We start from the raw sequence: 19,573 nt of genomic DNA on the forward strand, positions 1-19,573 counted from the left end.
AAGAGTTTATAAGAGCACACAATTTGCATTTAAAAGCAATGTGTCAGAGTTTCTGTCCATGCTTGAGTTTAATGTCTTTTCTGACAACTGCTGCTGTCAGGGTCAGCGTGCAGGGACCCGGAAGCTGTGATGACATGTTAAAGAATTCTCATAGTTAGGAAACCAGGAAGCTATAAGCTAAATGAGAGCTGAATAAGGATTGGAACATGCACAGATCATTAAAGTAGAAGGTGGAGTACCATAAATAAACTTGTTTAAAAAAAAAATAAATTCCCTTGTGTTTTGCAACTTTTGTGTAAGGAAATTACATACGTTTTAAGTTCAAGCAGTTTGTTAAGCAGTAGTTATGGTCTGGTCTGCCCTTTAACACTCACAGACCTCTTTTAACTAATGGAAAGACTTTCACGATCATTTACAAAGATCCCATTGCTATTGTCAGATACACAGTGTTCTGTACATTGATGGCTTTGCCATTATGAATACAAAGACTGGGTTAATAGTTCAGTTTTGAAATGTTATCTGTTTTTCATATTGCCTGACTTGATGATTAGTTGCAGTATTTTCAGCTTTTATCACATTCTATGAATATTATTGAGATTGAACAAACTAGAATAAATATTAGTTAATTAATTCCATCAACTTAGTTGATATATCTTTGAATCTGGGAGAATCATGACTATTTGTAAAGATTATACTTGTGAAAACATGATGGTGAAACAAAATGGAGTAATAGAATATCAATTAAAAGATAAATAACACATTTAATAGCTTTAAGAAACAAGGATAATTTTGCAGTCCTTTCCATATACTGTTAGATTATTACCATTTTGCACCAGACCACTACTGTGTTGATTCTCTTGTGGACAGGGTTGGTTTGTACTTTTCAATGGAAAGAAAATTATGATCTGTAAGACTTTAACTGTATATTAATTAATTAATTTGTCATCAATTACTATTAGCAAACCATTCCCTTCAATAATTATGAAAATTTTAATGAGTTGCACATTATTCAAAGTCCTATGAAAATAGGTGCGAGAGCAGCATACAGCAACCAGCTATTTATTGCAAAATGATTGTGAAAATTTGAATCAGTTTCATCAGCAAATATTTAAGGCCCAACATTTAGCTAATTCCAGATCAACATCTGCATATTACAAATGTTCAACAATTTGTAAATCTATATATAAAAGTTTTGCTAGGGGTGGCTTTATGTTCCATAAAATACTTAGATAAAAATTACATTGTAATGATTATGAAGCTCATTCTTTAACTCAAGTGTAAATATCAAACTGAGAGCTTCTTGGCCTTCTTGAGAGTTAGACTCAAGAGTTGTACTTTTTTTTCTATGATGTTTATTCATTAAAAATTTTGGATTTATTTCTAAAAAGCTATTGTCTTTGTCATATGATTTGTTAACCTATGAAGATTTACTGACTAAAATGGAAATGAAAATTGAGAAAGAAGCATAGCTTGCAGCTGAATCATTATTGCTTGTTTAACATGAGTGGCCAACTCATAATTACCTCCATAATGTTTTCAACAACGTCAAAACAAATCATAATCCCTGGGCAGCTTTCTCTTCTGCATTTTGAGATTTAATTTCCTTGGCTTTCAATCACAAAGTCTGTTGGCACAAATCTTCATTCTGTTTGATGAGAGATCTTGGAGTTACAGTTACTTTGAACAACCTCAGTGGACTCATGCCAAGTTAAGAATATAGTATTTCATTAAAATTCAGGGCAATGAAAGTAATTTCTTTGAAAGGACTAAGTAACAATGGTCAATCTTAACAGAGCAGGAGGAAAAGCTTAACTAATTTATATTCATGTTAGAAACCATAGAAAACTACAGCACAGAAACCAGGCCATTCGGCTCTTCCAGTCCATACCAAAACATTATTCTGCTAGTCCCATTTACCTGCCCCCAGCCCATACCCCTCCAGAGACCTCTCTCGTCCATGTATCTATCCAATTTACTCTTAAAATTTAAGAACGAGCCCGCATTTACCACATCAGATGGCAGCCCGTTCTACACTCCCATCACTCTTTGAATGAAGAAGTTCCCTCTAATGTTCCCCCTAAACCTTTCCCCTTTCACCCTAAAGCCATGTCCTCTCGTACTTATCTCTCCTAATCTAGGTGGAAAGAGCCTACTTGCATTAACTCTGTCCATGCCCCTCATCACTTTGTAAACCTATTTATGTTTATGTTTCAGAACTAAAACGCAACCAGAAATAAATTATAGTATATTGTTACGGACTCAGTGAAAGTCCCTTTAAGATAGAGAGTGTGTGTGTATGTGTGTGTGGGGCGTGCTTACGTCAATAGAAGATAAAGGACGTAATGACGTTGTTGAAGGAGTCAGAAGAAGAAGGAGAGAGAAGGGAGAGAGACACCAGCCTGCTTGTTTTCTCTATCGATGGATGAGAAACAATAACTGTGTTTGCCACTGAAACCCACGTATGGAAGTTGGAAGTAATCCGGTGGAGTTCACTTTGTTGCTGACCTGTAGAAGGAAACAGGTATTTATGTGTGGACGACCACGGTTCGGATGCTTTTCGGGGTGAGGAAGTCACTACCGAGTAAACACTGAAGTGTCGTTTGGGTTCCATCGTGGAACATTTGGATTTCGTATTTACTCTCTCTATGTTTCTCTACGTCTACGTCTTATCTTCAGACAACGGTGGTTGTTGAAGAAGCCCTTGCTCATGTTTCACCTTATGGCTTGCGGAACTGAACTTTAAGAACCATTCCGGAACTGGGAGTTTTGGACTTTGTCACACACACACACGAAGAGTTTAGTTTTGGGGTTAACGTTCAAGGTTTAACATTTTTGAATTCTAACATACTAACATTTTTACTTTTATTTTACGTATTATCATAAGTAGAAATTAATAAAATAGTTTTTAACACTAAATCATGCTCAGTGTGTTTCTTTTGTTGCTGGTTCGTGACAATATGCATATTGAGAGTATGAAGATATTGTGGATAAGCAGTTTAAATGTTAATGGTGAACATGCAAGGAGCATCTGGGAGCAAATTTTCTTTACAGTATGATTCTTGGTTATCAAATATAGACATTTCTTTTTGTAAATATGTAAATCAATTGATATTATGCACACATCTTGATGAACAAAGTACAATTTAATTTTTTCTAAAGGTATGCAATGTCGAAGTTGAGTTTATTGCCATATGCACAAGTACATGTATGCACAAGTGCAATGAAAAGCTTGCTTGCTGCAGCATCATAGGCACACAGCATCATCTAGGCAGCATTCACCAAGAGAAAACATAAACTATACACTTTTTTTTTTACAAGAAATAACACAATTAGAACAAAAAAATGGAATCCGTTCTAGTACAAAATGGTTATAGTGTTGCTATGCTGAACTAGTGATTAGTATTGTGCAGGTTGGTTCAAAATCCAAATGGTTAAGGGGAATTAACTGTTCTTGAACCTGGTGGAATGGGACTTCAGGGTTGTGTACCTCCTGTCCAATGGTGGCTGTGAGGCGATGGCATGGCCCAGATGGTGGGGATCTTTGATGATAGATGTTTCCTCCTTGAGGCAGCGCTTCATGTAGATGCTACCGATAGTCGGGAGGAATGCACCCATGACGTATTGGGCTGAGTCCGCTACTCTCTGCAGCTTCTTACATTCCTGTGCATTCAAATTGATGTACCAGGCCATGATGCAACCAGTCAAGACACCTTCAACAGTACATCTGTAGAAGTTTGTCCGAGTGTTCGATGACATGCCAAACCACCTTAACCTTCTAAGAAAGTAAAGGAGCTCTCATGCCTTCCATGTGATTGTTGAAGGAGATCGGGATAAGACTGAATTATTTTATTTGCTTGGACCATTTGTTTTATAATGACTAGACAACAAAGATGTAACAGAATAAAATAATTCTGTGTAGATTTTAGCTTGGTAGCGGCTAGTAGGCTTAAAGTAGAACTGAAACAACCTTCTGTAGGAATGGAAAAAGCATCCAAAAAACATGTGAAGGCCTGAATCACTAATGAGTGGCTACAACTTAAATGTAGACACTGTTTATCTCTCAGTAAAGCTGTTTAACCATTCCAATATTTTTCTTCACGTTTTAACAGAAATAAGGTGGAGTTTATCCTTTTCCTTTCTCAAGGTGCTGTCATTTAGATAAGATATTAAACCTTGGTTATCTGCTCTAGATAGACATGAAAGATTCTATATCACTCTCTGAAGAACAGCAGTTCTCCAAAGGACCTGCTAGTATTTATTACTCAGTCAACGTTGTGAGAAATGGGGCAATTGATTATTCATTTCAGTGCTACTTGTGGAAACTAACTGATGAAGATTGGATGTCACATGTCCCTCTATCACAATGGTATTTTGAAAATAGTTCATTGAAGGCATTGTGGTACATTCTTGGCACATAAAATGTGCTTTATAAATGCAAGATTTATACTACTCCAGGAGATAAATAAAGCTTTGTGGCTTTAATTAGCATCTGTGTAACTCTTTCATCAACGTAAGGGTAGGTTCCTGGTTTGTGGAGGCCCTCGTGTGATATTTCTGCATTACCAGCTAGAGCAAACAGCAAAGATATTGAAATTATAGAGACCCAAGTTTCTTGACTACCAAATATTTACATAAGAGATTGCCATCCAGAAATGGGTCTTGTGCAAGCACCTAATAATCATCTACCTGTATTTGATTATTCTATTATGGTGTTTTAACTGGTAAGGTAGAACAACGCTGAGCTCCTGGAAAGAGCCCTTCAGATGACCTTGGCTGGCAATCCTCCAGGCTTGGGTTTGAAACCACAACATTCTGACTCAAAAGGAAGATTGCCACAATTGAACTTAACTGACAGTTAAAAATTTGATAAATTCTTGCTGCTACTAAATTGGACATGTGGGGCTCAGCTGTTGAACGGGAATTGCAGACACATCTATTTAGTTTGGTGATTGTCATGTGAGCATGAATATGACTGCATCTGCAGACAGTGCCTGCACTAAACTGAAGGAAGGTGCTGCAGACACATACCTCAAAACAAACAGTAAAATTAGTTTTTTTAGATGAAACGAGATGGACTGAAGGTTAGGTGTCTAAAATATTTCACAACAGGCTGGGAATACAAAGCAGGTCAGAAAGAGAAAAGGAGGACAATATTTCAGGTATCACTCTTAATTCATTCCCACAATTCAAATACAAAATGTTTTTTTTATTTATCCATTTCTTTTTTAGTTATTAAATTGATTTATTTTTTAAAAACGGTTTAAAACTTGCAATCAATTACAAAAAATATACTTTAATGTTAACATTCTGCATATTTTTTATAAAAGGTCCATGTATCACATATATGATAATGTTAAAGTTAGAAGATTGTATGTTGGTTAGGTTTACATGGGATATTTGTCTGCTTTTTTCATATTTATGATAAAAGAGTATTGAATCCAAGGAAAATATTTGGACTAGATTTACTGGGAAGATCACAAAACAAATGATACATTAATAATCTACAGTTAAAATTATTAGGGCAAAGAAGCTTAAGTGTCACCTCTACCGAAACACAAGAAAGGTTTGAGGAGGCAAATTTAAAAAAACATACTTCATTAGTGAACAGGCCTCACAAAAACAAAAGATAAGCTTAGAATCAGTGTTGGAAGCATCAGGGAAGAAACAAGTACCTTCAAGCAAAAAATATGAAGAATATAGAATGTTTCGGTAAGAGCAATTATGAAGCTAATTCAACCAGAACAAATGAAAAGGAAGACCACAACATTTGGCTCCATGGTGCATGTTTCTGGGTATATGGGTGACAAATCAGTTCTAAGTGACACCCAACACACTGGCACGATTTGTGGTGTGAGTTTTGCTGGATCCAATACTGGTGAGAATGTTAGACCGTACATTGGTAATGCCCACTGAAGATTATGAGGCCCATCTGTGTGCAACACTGATTTAACTCCAGTGTCAACATTTGGCAACTCAATATTTCCAGCTATTGGCAGGTGAACAATAGGTGTATGAATTCATTGAAGAGGGAAATATGGGATTAGAGGATGTGTTGACCGAACTTGACTTAAGTTCAGTAAACAGTTTGCAGCACTGTTGCTCTGCCTTCTGGTATAAACAGATACCTCCCCCCCCCACCCCACATGGTTTGTGGAATGCTTGCCTGGAGAGTGTCATGGGACTGTAGATAGATCCTATTTTGCACATCCACCACTGCAGCTTCTGCCTTGGCATTCAAAAAACCAAGAAACCTTTCTCTCCCAACTAATTTTCTATCATTTTCCATGTCAGACTAAGATCTATATTGCAAACAACCACCAGTTGTAACAACAATAAACTTCCCTTTAAGAGATGCAAGATGCCTTTAACCAGTGCGAGATACCCTGAAATGGTTAGCTAGTTTCAGTATTGGGCTTTCAGCTGAGGCATGCAGCCAATGAGCAGAGCAGTTAGAATTGGTTGCAGGCTGCAATCAAACCAATGGGGAAGCAATACAGAACAGGAGGTCTGTCTGTGTTGTAAGGAACAGGAACACGAACAGGAGAAGGGGAAGGAGAAGGTAAATCACTCTAATACCTGTGTTCTGAATTAACCAATGAACCCAGAAGGATTCAGAAAGAAAGTGGCAAAATAATGAGGTTAGGAAGCTCCAAGAAGCATTGTAATATGTGTATGTTAAAGTGTCAATGAAATGGCCACACATGTGGAAGATGTGGTGTGGACAAATAAAAAAGAATAGTTACTGGCACAAAAACAAGTGATGAGCATGTTCCCTTAACAGAAGGACGCAGTGATACAGCCAACAGTGCTGCTGCATCATAGTTCCAGTGACCTGTGTTCAATCCTGACCTCTTTGTTGTGTTTGCACATTGTTCCTGTGATTGCGTCCATGTGCTTTGGCTTCCTCCTACATCACAAAAATGTGCGAGTCGGTGGGTTAATCAGCTGCTCGAAATTGCCCTTAGTGTGCAGGAGTCTGGTAGAATCCCGGGGGAGTTGATGGGAATAATGGGAGTATAGATTACAAGGAAAATAAGTGAGGCAATGGGATTGCATCGTGAGCCAACATAGATTTGATGGGCCAAATAATCTCCTTCAGTGGTTGTAAAGAAGTATGGAGATACAAAAGGACATAAGAAAAAGAAGCAGTAGGCCATATGGCTCTTAAGTCTGCTCTGTCATTGACAAGGATCATGGCTGGCCCTTTATGAATAGGGAAACTAAGAAGATAAAATACCTAGTTCTGTGAAAGTGTAATTGTATGTAGACAAAGCCATATCTATGAAAATAGCATTCTGAATTTAATGAATAGCAGCATAAAATAAAGAGAAAATGATACATTTGTACAGGGCAATTCTTAACTCGTTGTTACAATACTGAGTGCAATTTTTATAGAAAGGACATTAAGCCATATGGACCATGCAGCGTAGATTCACTGCAATGACAATCTATAATTATGATGAGAAATTCAAGGACATGGAACTATTCCCACTGAAGTAGAAGAGACTAAGAGAAGATTTAATAAAGTATGTCTTGACTGTAGTACCAGCCTTGTCTCCAAGTCAGAAGTTACAGCTGCTCTCCAGAACCTGAGCACGTAACTTAGCTGGTACTTCAGTGCATTACTGATGTCAAACTTTATTATTGGAAGTGTTGGTAAACTGTTCAGGTGCTTGCAAAAAATACCAGATCTGGAGTATCCTCCCCTCCTATCCCAAATGACATTTATCGTTTAGCTAACATTACCAAAGAGAGATTTGTTTCTCTCTGTTTATAGAACCTAATAGTGTACAAATTTACTGTTGTGTTTGCCCTACAAAACCCCAGTGACAATACATCAATAGTAATTTAACTGGTAATAAAGTACTTTGAAATGTCCTGAGGATTGTCAAGTTCTTTTGGTTTTCAAAAAGGATGAACAGGGATATTGCAATTGCTCTAGATGGTCAACTGAAAATTTATTAAAATAATGAGTAAGTGTAGGAATCATATCATTATGCAGATAGATGTTAGAGGATGAAATACTAGCCAGAAACACACATATCTGGTGCACTTGATTCAAAGAATGATATATGGGGTGGGAAGAGAGTGGTGCAGGGGATTAGATTGCTTCAGCAGAAAATCACCATAATATAGAAAGGATTTTTAACCCTCAAGAATGGTTTTGTGTTCCTTTGGGTAGATCAATGGTAATTCAAAATCAAAATATTTCAGATTTCCAGATTCTGCAGTAAAAATGAAAAATGCTGGAAATACTTAGAAAGCAGCTAGCATCTGTAAAGTGAGGCTATAATGTGACAGGTTGGAAGATGAGGAGTTGTTCCTCAAGCTTGCTTTGCGCTTTGTTGGAACAGTGGAAGTCGGAGAGGTCAGGCTGAGAGTGGCCTAGACAACTAAAGTGATTATGGATAAATAGATAGTTTTACATTGCTGGAAATATTCAGCTGTTAAACAGGCATGGTAGAGGGAGAAAAAGTAAATATTTTAGGTCAATGAAAGATTTGGATAAAAGACCATTGACCTGAAACATTAACTCCGTTTCTCTCATCACAGATGCTACCTGATCTGTTGAATATTTACAGCACTTTCCGTTTTTTTTAAATTTCAGATTTCCAGCAGCTACAGTATTTTTCTTTTAGACTGTGACCGCAACCCCAAACCAACACATCAGAAGTGCATTTCAGAATATTAATCAATGTAAACATTTGGTGCAGTTGGTATCTTTATACTGTAGGTATTCATTTTTTTTTGTAATATTTTATTTATCATAAAATGTATTGTCTCTTTAATGGGTTTTCCAGTGCTTGGGAAACCAAGCAATTAAGGGAGGCAGGAAAAGTAAGATATAGAATGTAAATAAGGTAGGAATAGAGCGATTTGCTTCTCCCAGCCATATTCACACACCTATAAACAAAACTGCTGCTCTCCCATGGTGATCTAATTTTCCACAAGCACTCCAACCTCTCCCTCAACTTTATATCAACATTCTCCCCACTGCCATCACCAATACCATCATCCTCTACCCTTTGGTGTCCTGAAGCCTTGTCCCTCCCCTACCACCATTCCCTCCAAACCCTGGACTTTCCATTTCCTTCTCTCTCGTGCTTGGCCATGGCACATCAGCACAGGCTATCTCATCTGAAACCAACTCAAGCAGAAGTTATGCAGGGAGAGGCATGGGGAATTGGCAGTCTGAACCTCAAGAACTGATGTTTGCTTTGCTGCAGGAGGTGTCTTTGCTTCCAGAGGCAGCAGCGTTACCTCACTTACCTAGACTTGGGCTGCTGTTTGTGGCACTGTTGAAATGTGAATGTTGAAGCTGGGCAATACTTCATACTAGACTATCACTACCTTCAGTCACCTGTCAGTTGCAAAGCAATCGGTTTTTTAATCTTTAAATGATTGGAAATGTTCAAGAGATGGGAATGATACTAATCGAGACCAAACTGCTTTAAACCCTATTAAATTTGAATGAACTACATCAATTTAACACAGTACGCTGATTAGAATTAAGGCTCTAGTGAACAGTGATTTAAAAGTCTTCATACATTAATCGATTGTTGCCACTTGATTGCCTCTGTTTCAGGAATATTTTGCAGCATAATACTGACAAAATGCAGCATTAACCTCGGGTGACAGAAAAACAGCAGAGATACTGATTTAGTAATTGAATTGGTCAAACTCTGTTATATTATTTGTGATCCTACAATTTCACTGAGTGTCTGAAGTTCCACTCTGTGATTCTGCTCAACTAATATTAGAGCTTTTGGTTTATCATGTTTAAATTACTACAGTTGTGTTTTTATTGTGTGGTTCTCCAGGAATTGTACCAGTGGTTGGAGATCAAATAGTACAACTCCATCTATTTTTCTGTGAAACTATAAATCAGTGCTTTTAGAAATAAATCCCTCACGAAATCACAGCACATGCCAAAAAATAAAAGGCAGGTCATAAACTGTTTTGCTGTGGCTTCCTTTACTTTAATTTATAAAGGAAGGTTATGCAATAATGTTATCAACTATGTATTAACCAGCAAGGTTAAAAACAAAATTGATTGGAAAATGAGAGGTAACTATATGCAGGATTATTGCATATTGGATCTGAAATAGGACAGTGTTAGCTGGAAATTCCATCACAGATGAAAATTTATATGCGCAACTGAAAAATCAATCATTATAAGTGATTGGCAACTCCTTGCATACATAGCATGTTTTGTACATTGTGTCATGGTCCTCTGTATATGTGACTAGCTTACACATGGAGGCCATTGACTGCACAGCAGTGACATCAATCAGTGTGCAATGCATGATTGATATTACTGCTGTAACATTCTAGTGCAAAAGTACTCTGAAGAAAGAATGTGACTCTCAGCCATAAGCTCAGGGTTGGACAGGCAAGTGAAGGTCTCCTGCAGTGCTGGGCTTGTCCCTGCCTGAGCCATTTCAAGGAATCTATTTGAAAGGCAAATCTTTCCTCTTTCTGAGGGATATGACCACCACAATCCCTACCCAGAGTCTATTCCCTCTGATGGCATGGTGTCATTTTTAGCCTTCAAAGTTGTGTGGTGCCTGTTCTCATTGACCAAGTCTGCCATAATTTGGCCGAGATAGTTGAAGTAGTTCTCATTACAAGCTTTGTCCATGGTGGGAGATGGAACCCCAAGGTCTGTGTTTCTCACCCGACTTTACCTCTAAGATTTGCCGTTCTAACATTGTGTGCCGTGAGCCTTAGAAAATGCACTCCCTGGGACATTGCTCAAAACTGGCAAGGGTCCCCATTCAATGCTGCTTTAATTCATATTTTGAGGAGTGGAAATGTGGAAGGACTTCTAAGCTAATGTATTTAAGTCCTTTGAACTATATTTTTAATAATTTGAGATGCTGGGTAGATGTTTGCACTGGATAATGGAAGAATGTTTCTGAGTACTTGCTGGTCATAGAAAACCTTATCAGCAATATATAGTGAAGTGCTGCATTGATTTTCTTGATTGGCATTGAAGATTTCAATGAGTTCTTTTGTGGATGGAGGCATAAATGTTGCTCAGGACATTCAAAATCCCCTTTGCTATGGAGAATTTATTCAAATCAATTTACTTTCCTCATTGAGAGAGGATTTGAGTAGTACCACCAACAATGTTTGGGCTATAGTTACATCATGGTTATGGTACTGGAGCAGTAATCCAGAGAGCTGAACTAATGATCCAGGATCATGGGTTCAAATTCTATCTGGGGAATTTATATTCAGTGAATTATAAACTCAGAATATAAAGATACTATCAGTCATGGTGACCGTAGGACTACTGGATTGTCTTTTAAGAAAGGAAGTCTGCCAATAATACCCAGTCTGGCCTCCCTATCTGATTCCAGGTTCACAACAATGTAGTTGACTCATTACTGGTCCCTGAAAGGGATGAACAAATGGCACAATTTGAGAACAATTTCGGATGCATAATAAAAGCTGAAAAAGACACCCAGACCTTGTGAGAGAAAAAAAGAAAAAAAAATCAAGGAAAGTAAAAGATGGCTTCTCATCACTAATAATACTTTTCATTAACAGATTAGGTATTTGATTTTCACTGTTAAAAGCATTTATTATGCTTCGATTGCCTGATACCAGTTTAGAGTAAGTGGAGTTCGGAGACCAAAATTTATACTGCTGGCTCTAAAGCTGTCACTGGCAGGAATAATCGTGCTTTGTGCATATTTACTTGCATCATAAACTCGAATAATCTGCTATCTGACCAATTGGAAATCCCAGTGATTAGGTGTCTGGATCACTGAGGGACGCATTCCCATGCTCCCTTCCACACACTGGGTCCCTAGTTCTCATTCCCCTTCCAATTACCGGGGCTCTGGTTTCCACACTCCTTTTCATTCACTTGGGAAGCCTGGTCCCTGCTCTGCCTTCACTTATCAGAGCCCCAGTTTCCACAGTCCCTATCACTAACCAGGGCCTCAGCTCCTTGCACTCATTTAAACTCAGTGAGGCCCTGAAACCCACACTCAATTTAAACTCATCTGATTCTGTTTGCCTCACTCTCTTGAAACTTACTGAAGTGCTATTTCACTCAGTCTCTTTAAATTTACTGGGTTCACTAGAAAATGTATTGCTCTACTCTACAACGTCTAAAATTTAAGTGAATTATAATTGTTTTGGAGCATTAATAGAATAGCATCCAATAGTCCACAAAATCTGCTCATCCAGACCAGTGTTCCAGATTAACAAAGTTTTATCGTATACACAGCACTTTTATCCACTATGACAATGGTTATTATCTTTCATTGTCATTCTTGAGAAAGGTAGTATGATCAAGAAATGTGGGGAGAAAAGGCTTCCAGAATGGATGGATGTAATAGATGAAATCTTTGAAACTCAGACTGGATTAGAGAAAGCAAGGTTATGCAATTGGTCAAAGGTAGAACTAAAGAAGACTACAGAGTGAGGATAGCATGGAATGAATAGACTTGGCAATGAGAATGATAAATGTAACCTCCACTATTTTAACAACTGTGTTGTGCATTAGAGAGTCCTAAGATATCCAAGATGGCTGCAGCTGCTGCTGCCCAGAAATTGCCACAGTGATATAGGATATTTTTGTATGGATATATTTGTACTGTGGTGCTGACTGAAGACCTGATTTGAACAACGTTACTGATCTCAACCCATCAAAAACAAAAAGTTAGAACCAAATGATCTATATGAATTAAATTGAAAGAAGCAGCATCCAGACTTCCTGTCATTGAATCTAAAGGGTTGAACAGTTAGAATGGAGAGGCAGGTTTGCTAGCATGGTGGGGGGCTTGAGTTGGAGGCTGTCAGGAATCATTAAAATAGCATTAATGAAAGTTAAATAAGTCATAAAATTATAGTTTATATTTCTAATGTATCAATCAGAATAAAATTATTGTTTAAATATGATTTAAATTACTGTTAACATTATCCTTGGAAAAGAAAGGGTATTTATTGCCAGTGGGATGTTGGCACTAGATGAGTCCAGGTGGTAGAGCAGAAGGTGTATTTTCAGGACCAATGGACAAATTTAGAATTAACATTATTTCCAGCTGGGTATTTCAGAGGAAATGCACAAGAAATTTCTTCGCTGCACTGTTGCAGTGCAACTAAAACAATAGAAGCATTTGAGCAGTTACAGATCATCATATGTGTTAGGTGATTTTGCACCGTGGAAATCTCAAATACCAGAAGGCATGGGTTTAAGGTGAGAGGGGGAAAGTTTTTTCACAAAGAGTGCCTAACATGCTGGCAGGGAAAGTGGTGGACGCAATTACAACAGCAGCATTTAAGAGTCATTTAGGCAGGCACATGAAGAGGCAGGGAATGAAAGGATATAAACCATGTTAGGGAGATGGGATTAGTTTGGATTGATATCGTGGTTGGCACAGACATCATGGGCTGAAGAGCCTATTCCTGAGCTGTATTGTTCTATGTTCTATTAGGAAGTATCTCTTCAAGCAAAAGATGAACGACAACTTGATTAGCCTTCCTGAGAAGGTGGTTGATACCAGGACACTAAACTCATGGTGGAAATAGTGAGACACTGTAAACAGTAGACAATGGCCTAGAATGATGAGATCATATTGGTGAAAAAAATTCTTTCTTTGTTCAAAAGATGTAATCTTTGAGTTAAGACCATCTGGATTTCTTTGTCTACTTAATAGCTTTCAAAACTAATATCTACCATGCGGAATGATTTAATAAATACAAATTGAATATGACATGAGCAACAAAAATCAAAATGATTATGCAAATATCACAATATATTGGCTTTGTTTAATATTTTGAAAAGTTACTTCTGTACAACGTGTAATATTTTCAATGAAAAAAGTGCTTGATTTTAAAGTAATTTCAAATAATGTGGACTTTCAAACTGAGTGATTTCAATTTCACAGTGTATTCTGAATTGACTATCATAAGATGCTCAGAATAGTTTTTAACATGACTTTCTGAGATTAATCATACTGCTAAACATATCAGCAAATGGATTGAAATTTCACTTTAAAGCTTCAGTACCTCTTGTATTGGAATTTCAAACTATTCAATTTAATTATATTCAGTTTCATTACTTTTCAAATAGAAATGAAAAATAATTGTGATCTTTCTCCATTTCTCAGAAAGGCAATATATTCGATTAGTTGAGTACTTCCAAAGCAATCATAACAACTTTGTAATTTATAGTCAGGTCAACTTGAATGGTAGTGTGTTATTACAGATATTTTCAAATACCCTTTTCCTGGGCTTAGTTTTATTCCAGACTGGCACCACTTAACACTGTCAACCCCAGGTGCCATTAAATGAATAAAGATCAAACAATCAGACATCTGGAAAGACAGCTCATTTATCATCCTTTGATAAATGTGTCACCAGCTAATCTTCAGCAGTTGGAGATAGTGCCACACATTGAAAGGTTAATGTATTCAAAGTTCTGGATTTATCTCAACAAGCATGTAATGATGCTTCAGAGCAGCAAATTCAATTTTTATTCAATTGTGTGGAATGATATTTGTGGTTTCAAGTTCTAATTACTAGACTTTACATGCCAGCGCTGTAAGAATCTGCTACAGAGGTCAAGATTACTTCTGGCAAGAAATTACAATCAACTGTACAATATGTTACATTTTAACATAATGGGGACACACTATACACAACATAGCTTGTTTCTAATGTATTCTTACACCATTCATTTTTAACAAGTCTGGCATTTTAAAAAAAAATATCAGTTCACCATGCCACTGGCATGTCTCCTTATTCAAATTGCTAATTCATCAAAAAGTAATCCTTTGTTCTTTGTTTAAGTTTAAAGGTAACTGACTTATGAAGCAGGGATTGGAGAATTGGGGATGAACATTTGACTTTTTTAATGGTAGCAATTGCTAATAATGCCAGATAATGTTCAAGGCAAGTGGCCTATCAGTTGAAAAAAGCAACAGTTTTTGGATATAGTTTGTAAGCAGCTGGGATCACAACGCTATTCCTTGTACTGAGATCAACAGAAATTTGTTGGATAAAAGAGCAAAATGGATGTGGGTAGAGTTGAGGTGCTGGTTATGATTTAGTTGAATTGTGCAGTAATTAAATAAACTATTCCTGTTTCTGTGATCTCTGTTCCTATATAAACCTACTTCCACAAGGAATATAATCTGCCATTGAAAAGTTTTGGAGATTGTAATTGAGTGCTGCAAATCACTTGGGGGTTGCTTCAAAGTGCCCCTCCTCCCATGAGTTAGTTGTGACTCATTGTCTTGCATCATTTGTGCCTATTTTTAGAACAAAGCTTCTCAATGCATGTTAATTCTTTGAGTACTAAAGGAATATTTCAACATCTAGACAAAAATAATTGTAACTAGATTATCATTTCCTTTACATTCCAAAAATTGTGAACGTCTCCAGTGATTCACCATATATCCCAATTGATATCTCATTGTATTTAGCTGAAGCAATTTACACTGCATTGTTCTTGCAGATGGTCCACAATATAGCCTCATTTTAGCATTTGTTTTCAACCAAATACCCAAAGGACATTTGTGTTGATCCCATGGATTCAGTAACTATAAAAAGACTGTTATAATTAGTCACATTTATTAGGTATTAATTTCCTGGTAAATTGAACTGTGTTTTTAAAAAGAAAACTCAACATGTTCATTAACAAAAACAGACAATTGTTAATGGCTTTATTTCTCTGACCTGGAGACAATTCCAGCGAAAGGTCATATACCTGCCAGAGATGCTCACCTATACACTAGGGGCAATTTACAGCAGCCAATTAACTTACCCACCAATTTTCTGCTTGCATTTATCTTTTCGTTGTCAAAATTCACATGGTGGTAATTTCTTTGGAGTTTTGAATTTATAGACGTCATTCCCAGACTCTTCAGCCTTCTTTTATTCTTATTCCACTTTCTCAGCCTTTCAGAAGTAATTTGATTGGTCATCGTCTTAAATATTCAGGGTTCATTTGTGGGTTTTGCAGTGGTCAGTAATTTAGAAGTCTGAGGGCCATAGAAATGCAGGTAGGACCAATGGATGCACAGCTTTTTGTATGTGGGAGTTCCAGGACTCCTCAGTATCCTGGTCAGGCATATCATCTGTGTAAAAAGTACTGCTGTTCACTCAAGCTGAAGCTCACTTTCAAAGTTGAAGGAACTACTGGTGTCATTGTAGTGCCTCTGGGAGTCTGATGGTTCCCTTGAACTTGGATTGCAAGAGGTGGTCATGTCACAGGTATAGAAAGTAAGAGGGGATGGAATCAACAACCACCAGACATGTTAGGAGGAAGTCACCAGTCGTATCATAACTCCTTCAATCCAGTGATGTTTGCTCATCAGTTTGGAAAATTGGAGTGATTGAAAAATTCTTGGATGAATGCAGTTAGAATCAAAGCCCTGATGAAGGGTCCTGGCCCGAAACGGCAGCTGTGTATTTCCTTCCATAGATGCTGCCTGACCCACTGCGTTCCTCCAGCATTTTGTGTGTTGTTCCAGATTTCCAGCATCTGCAGTCTCTCTTGTGAATCAAAGCCCTGACAAGACAGGAACTTTGATTGCTTGTGGGGGTAAAAGGTAATGTGGAAGTGCATAACCTTATGGGATTCATAGCTACGCCATTTCTGTAACCACAAATGCAATTCCCAAATGATGTATTGGTACCCAAGAATTTCAATGAACTGGTGCAAAGTGTTCTCTGAGAGGTTGGGGAACAACAAGAAATTGTCCCCTACAGTAGAACCATTGAACTTGACGAAAACAGAGGTCAGGTAGAGTTAGTAGAAGTAGAGATTGATATGGTCTGCCAGCTTCCTTCTATGTGAATGGGTTAACCTTGATATCAGTATAAAAACATAAAGAAAGAGTTCACATTTATATGGAATCAATCAGAAACTTAGAACCAAGTAAGTACTTTAAAATGTAATCACTGTTCAAATGTAAGCAAATGGAACAGCCATTTTGTATGGAGCAAGGTCCCAGAATCAGCATCAGTCAAATCAATTTTATCAATCAGGGTTGAAAAGTGTGCATGCTGACGTGGTATCTGCTGTAGCTTAAACTCTGATCCAAAAAATGATACCAATTACATACACTTATCATTGTACTTGAGTGTTAGTTCAGATTGTAACTTCGGGTCTTTGTACAGAGGTTTCAATCCACGTCCTTTGCGCTCAGAAACAAGAGCACCAGCACTGAGCTACATGGTACTTAACTAGTAATATGTGACGAGTATGGGATTCCTGCAGACAAAATGATAATGAACAATAAGCAGCCAATCATGGTTCAATGGCACTAATAATTTTGGTGTGAAGCGGTGGATCTAATTCTCCAGTTAAGGAAAGCTTGGAGAGCGCGTTACCAGCGTAATGAACCAAAAGATCACACACAAGATCACAAGACAAGGGAGTAGAAGTAGGCCATTCAGCCCATCAAGTCTGCTCCAAAGAAAAGGAAAAAAGAAAAAGAAATGAGAAATTGGGGGTGGGGGTGGCAAAAAAGACTATCCTAACCCCAATTTCTGGCCTTATCCCCATATCCCTTGATACCCCAACTAATTAGATATCTATCTATCTTCTCCTTAAACACCTCCAATGATCTGGCCTCCACTGCTGTACGTGGCAAGGAATTCCACAAATCAACCACCCTCTGGCTAAAGAAATTTCTCCTCATCTCTGTTTTAAACCTGTACCCTCTAATTCTAAGATTGTGCCCTCTGGTCCTGGACTCACCCACCAAGGGAAACAGCTTGGCCACATCTACTCTGTCCAGTCCTTTCAACATTTTAAATGTTTCTATGAGGTCCCCTCTCATTCTTCTGTACTCCAGTGAGTACAGTCCAAGAGCTGACAAATGTTCATCATATGTAAGCCCTTTCATTCCAGGAATCATCCTCGTAAATCCCCTCTGAACCCTCTCCAACATCAGCACATCCTTCCTAAGATATGGGGCCCAAAACTGTACACAGTATTCCAAATGAGGCCTCACTAGTGCCCCGTAGACCCTCATCAACACTTCCTTACTTTTATACACTATACCCCTCGAAATGAATGCCAACATAGCATTCTCTTTCTTTACCACCGATCCGACCTGGTGGTTAACCTTTAAGGTATCCTGCACGAGTACCTCCAAGTCCCTTTGTACTTCTGTACTTGGAATTTTCTCTCCTTCTAGGTAATAATCTGCCCGTTTATTTCTTTTTCCAAAGTGTACAACCGCACATTTCTCAACATTGAATCTCATCTGCCATTTCTTTGCCCATTCTCCTAAACTATCTAGGTCTCTCTGCAACCTTCCTGTCTCGTCAATGCTCTCTACTCCTCCACCTATCTTGGTGTCGCCTGCAAACTTGGCCACAAAACCACTTACTCCATCATCCAAATCGTTAATGTACAAGGTAAAAAGAAGCAGCCCCAACATCGACCCCTGCAGAACACCACTAGTAACTGGTAGCCAACCAGAACAAGATCCTTTTATTCCCACCCTTTGCTTCCTGCCAACCAGCCAATGCTCCACCCATTCTGTTATCCTACCTGTAATTCCATGACCTCTCATCTTATTAATCAGTCTCTGATTAGGAAGGAGAACAGTAATCATTTTGAAAGATGTATCCAAATAAATGCACTTACACACAGACATGCTAATAAGTAAAAATGATGAGGGGCATAGATTGGGTAGGTTGCTACAGCCTGTTTCCCGTGGTAGGGGTGTCTAAAATGAGGGGGCATAGGATTAAGGTGAAAGGGAGGAGATTTAAGGGGGATCAGAGGGGTACATTTTTCTTAAACAAAAGAGTAGTTGGTATCTGGAATGAGTTGCTAGAGGAGGTGGTGGAGGGAGGAACGGTAATGGGATTTAAGAGGCATCTGTACAGGTACTTGATTGAGCAAGACATAGAGGGATATGGAACTAATGCAGGCAAGTGGGATTAGTGTACATAGGCATGATGGTTGGCATAGTCACAGTGGGTCAAAGGCTTTTTTCTATGCTATACAATTCTATGACTCTAGGTTTTAGAAGTGAGAAAACAGTATAATGCAACTTGCATGATAAGTGGTGTGATAGTAAATTTATTGAAGGAAGCACTTTGTAAGCATTGTATCACAGTTTCAGTCTCTGTCTCTTTTACATGTTTTTGGGAAGTAGAGGCCATTCCTGGCAACTTTCACTCCCTCCCTCTTCAGCCCTACTGAGATGTTGAGACTCTCCAGATTTTAGACACTTTCCATCTTCCAAACAGGTCTTGCTGTGAACTTTTGAACATGCTTTGCTTTTGGTCAAGTGCATATCATGTTCATTAAAATGGCAATTCTCATGGAAAATAGTGTGTTCATATATCTTCATGGATCAAGAACCTAACTGGCTTACACCTGGAATGAAAGACCAGTACTCACCACAGCACCATCCATAGTTCAATGGTAATAGTGTATGTGATACTGCTGGAGAAAGTAACAGTGATGATGATGATGGTAAAGCACAAGAAACTGGAGAAGGAAAATTTCTAGTGATGAATCTAGCTGATGCCCTCACTGAGCAGTATGCGTTACAGATCTTATTGTGTCCCTCCTGAAAGCTGT

At 38.0% G+C, this 19,573-nt stretch overlaps 1 long non-coding RNA gene across 1 annotated transcript in view; it reads left to right on the top strand.

Moving 5' to 3' along the window:
* Nucleotides 1–6,515: 6,515 nt before the first annotated feature.
* LOC127580451 (uncharacterized) overlaps nt 6,516–19,573 on the top strand; it is a 97,645-nt gene continuing 84,587 nt past the window's right edge. The window contains exon 1 of the long non-coding RNA XR_007957824.1: nt 6,516–6,559. This is a non-coding gene — a long non-coding RNA (uncharacterized LOC127580451). The remainder of the gene's footprint in view (nt 6,560–19,573) is intronic.

Source organism: Pristis pectinata, chromosome 19 (genome assembly GCF_009764475.1).
Source record: "Pristis pectinata isolate sPriPec2 chromosome 19, sPriPec2.1.pri, whole genome shotgun sequence".
NCBI classification, from domain to species: Eukaryota; Metazoa; Chordata; class Chondrichthyes; order Rhinopristiformes; family Pristidae; genus Pristis; species Pristis pectinata.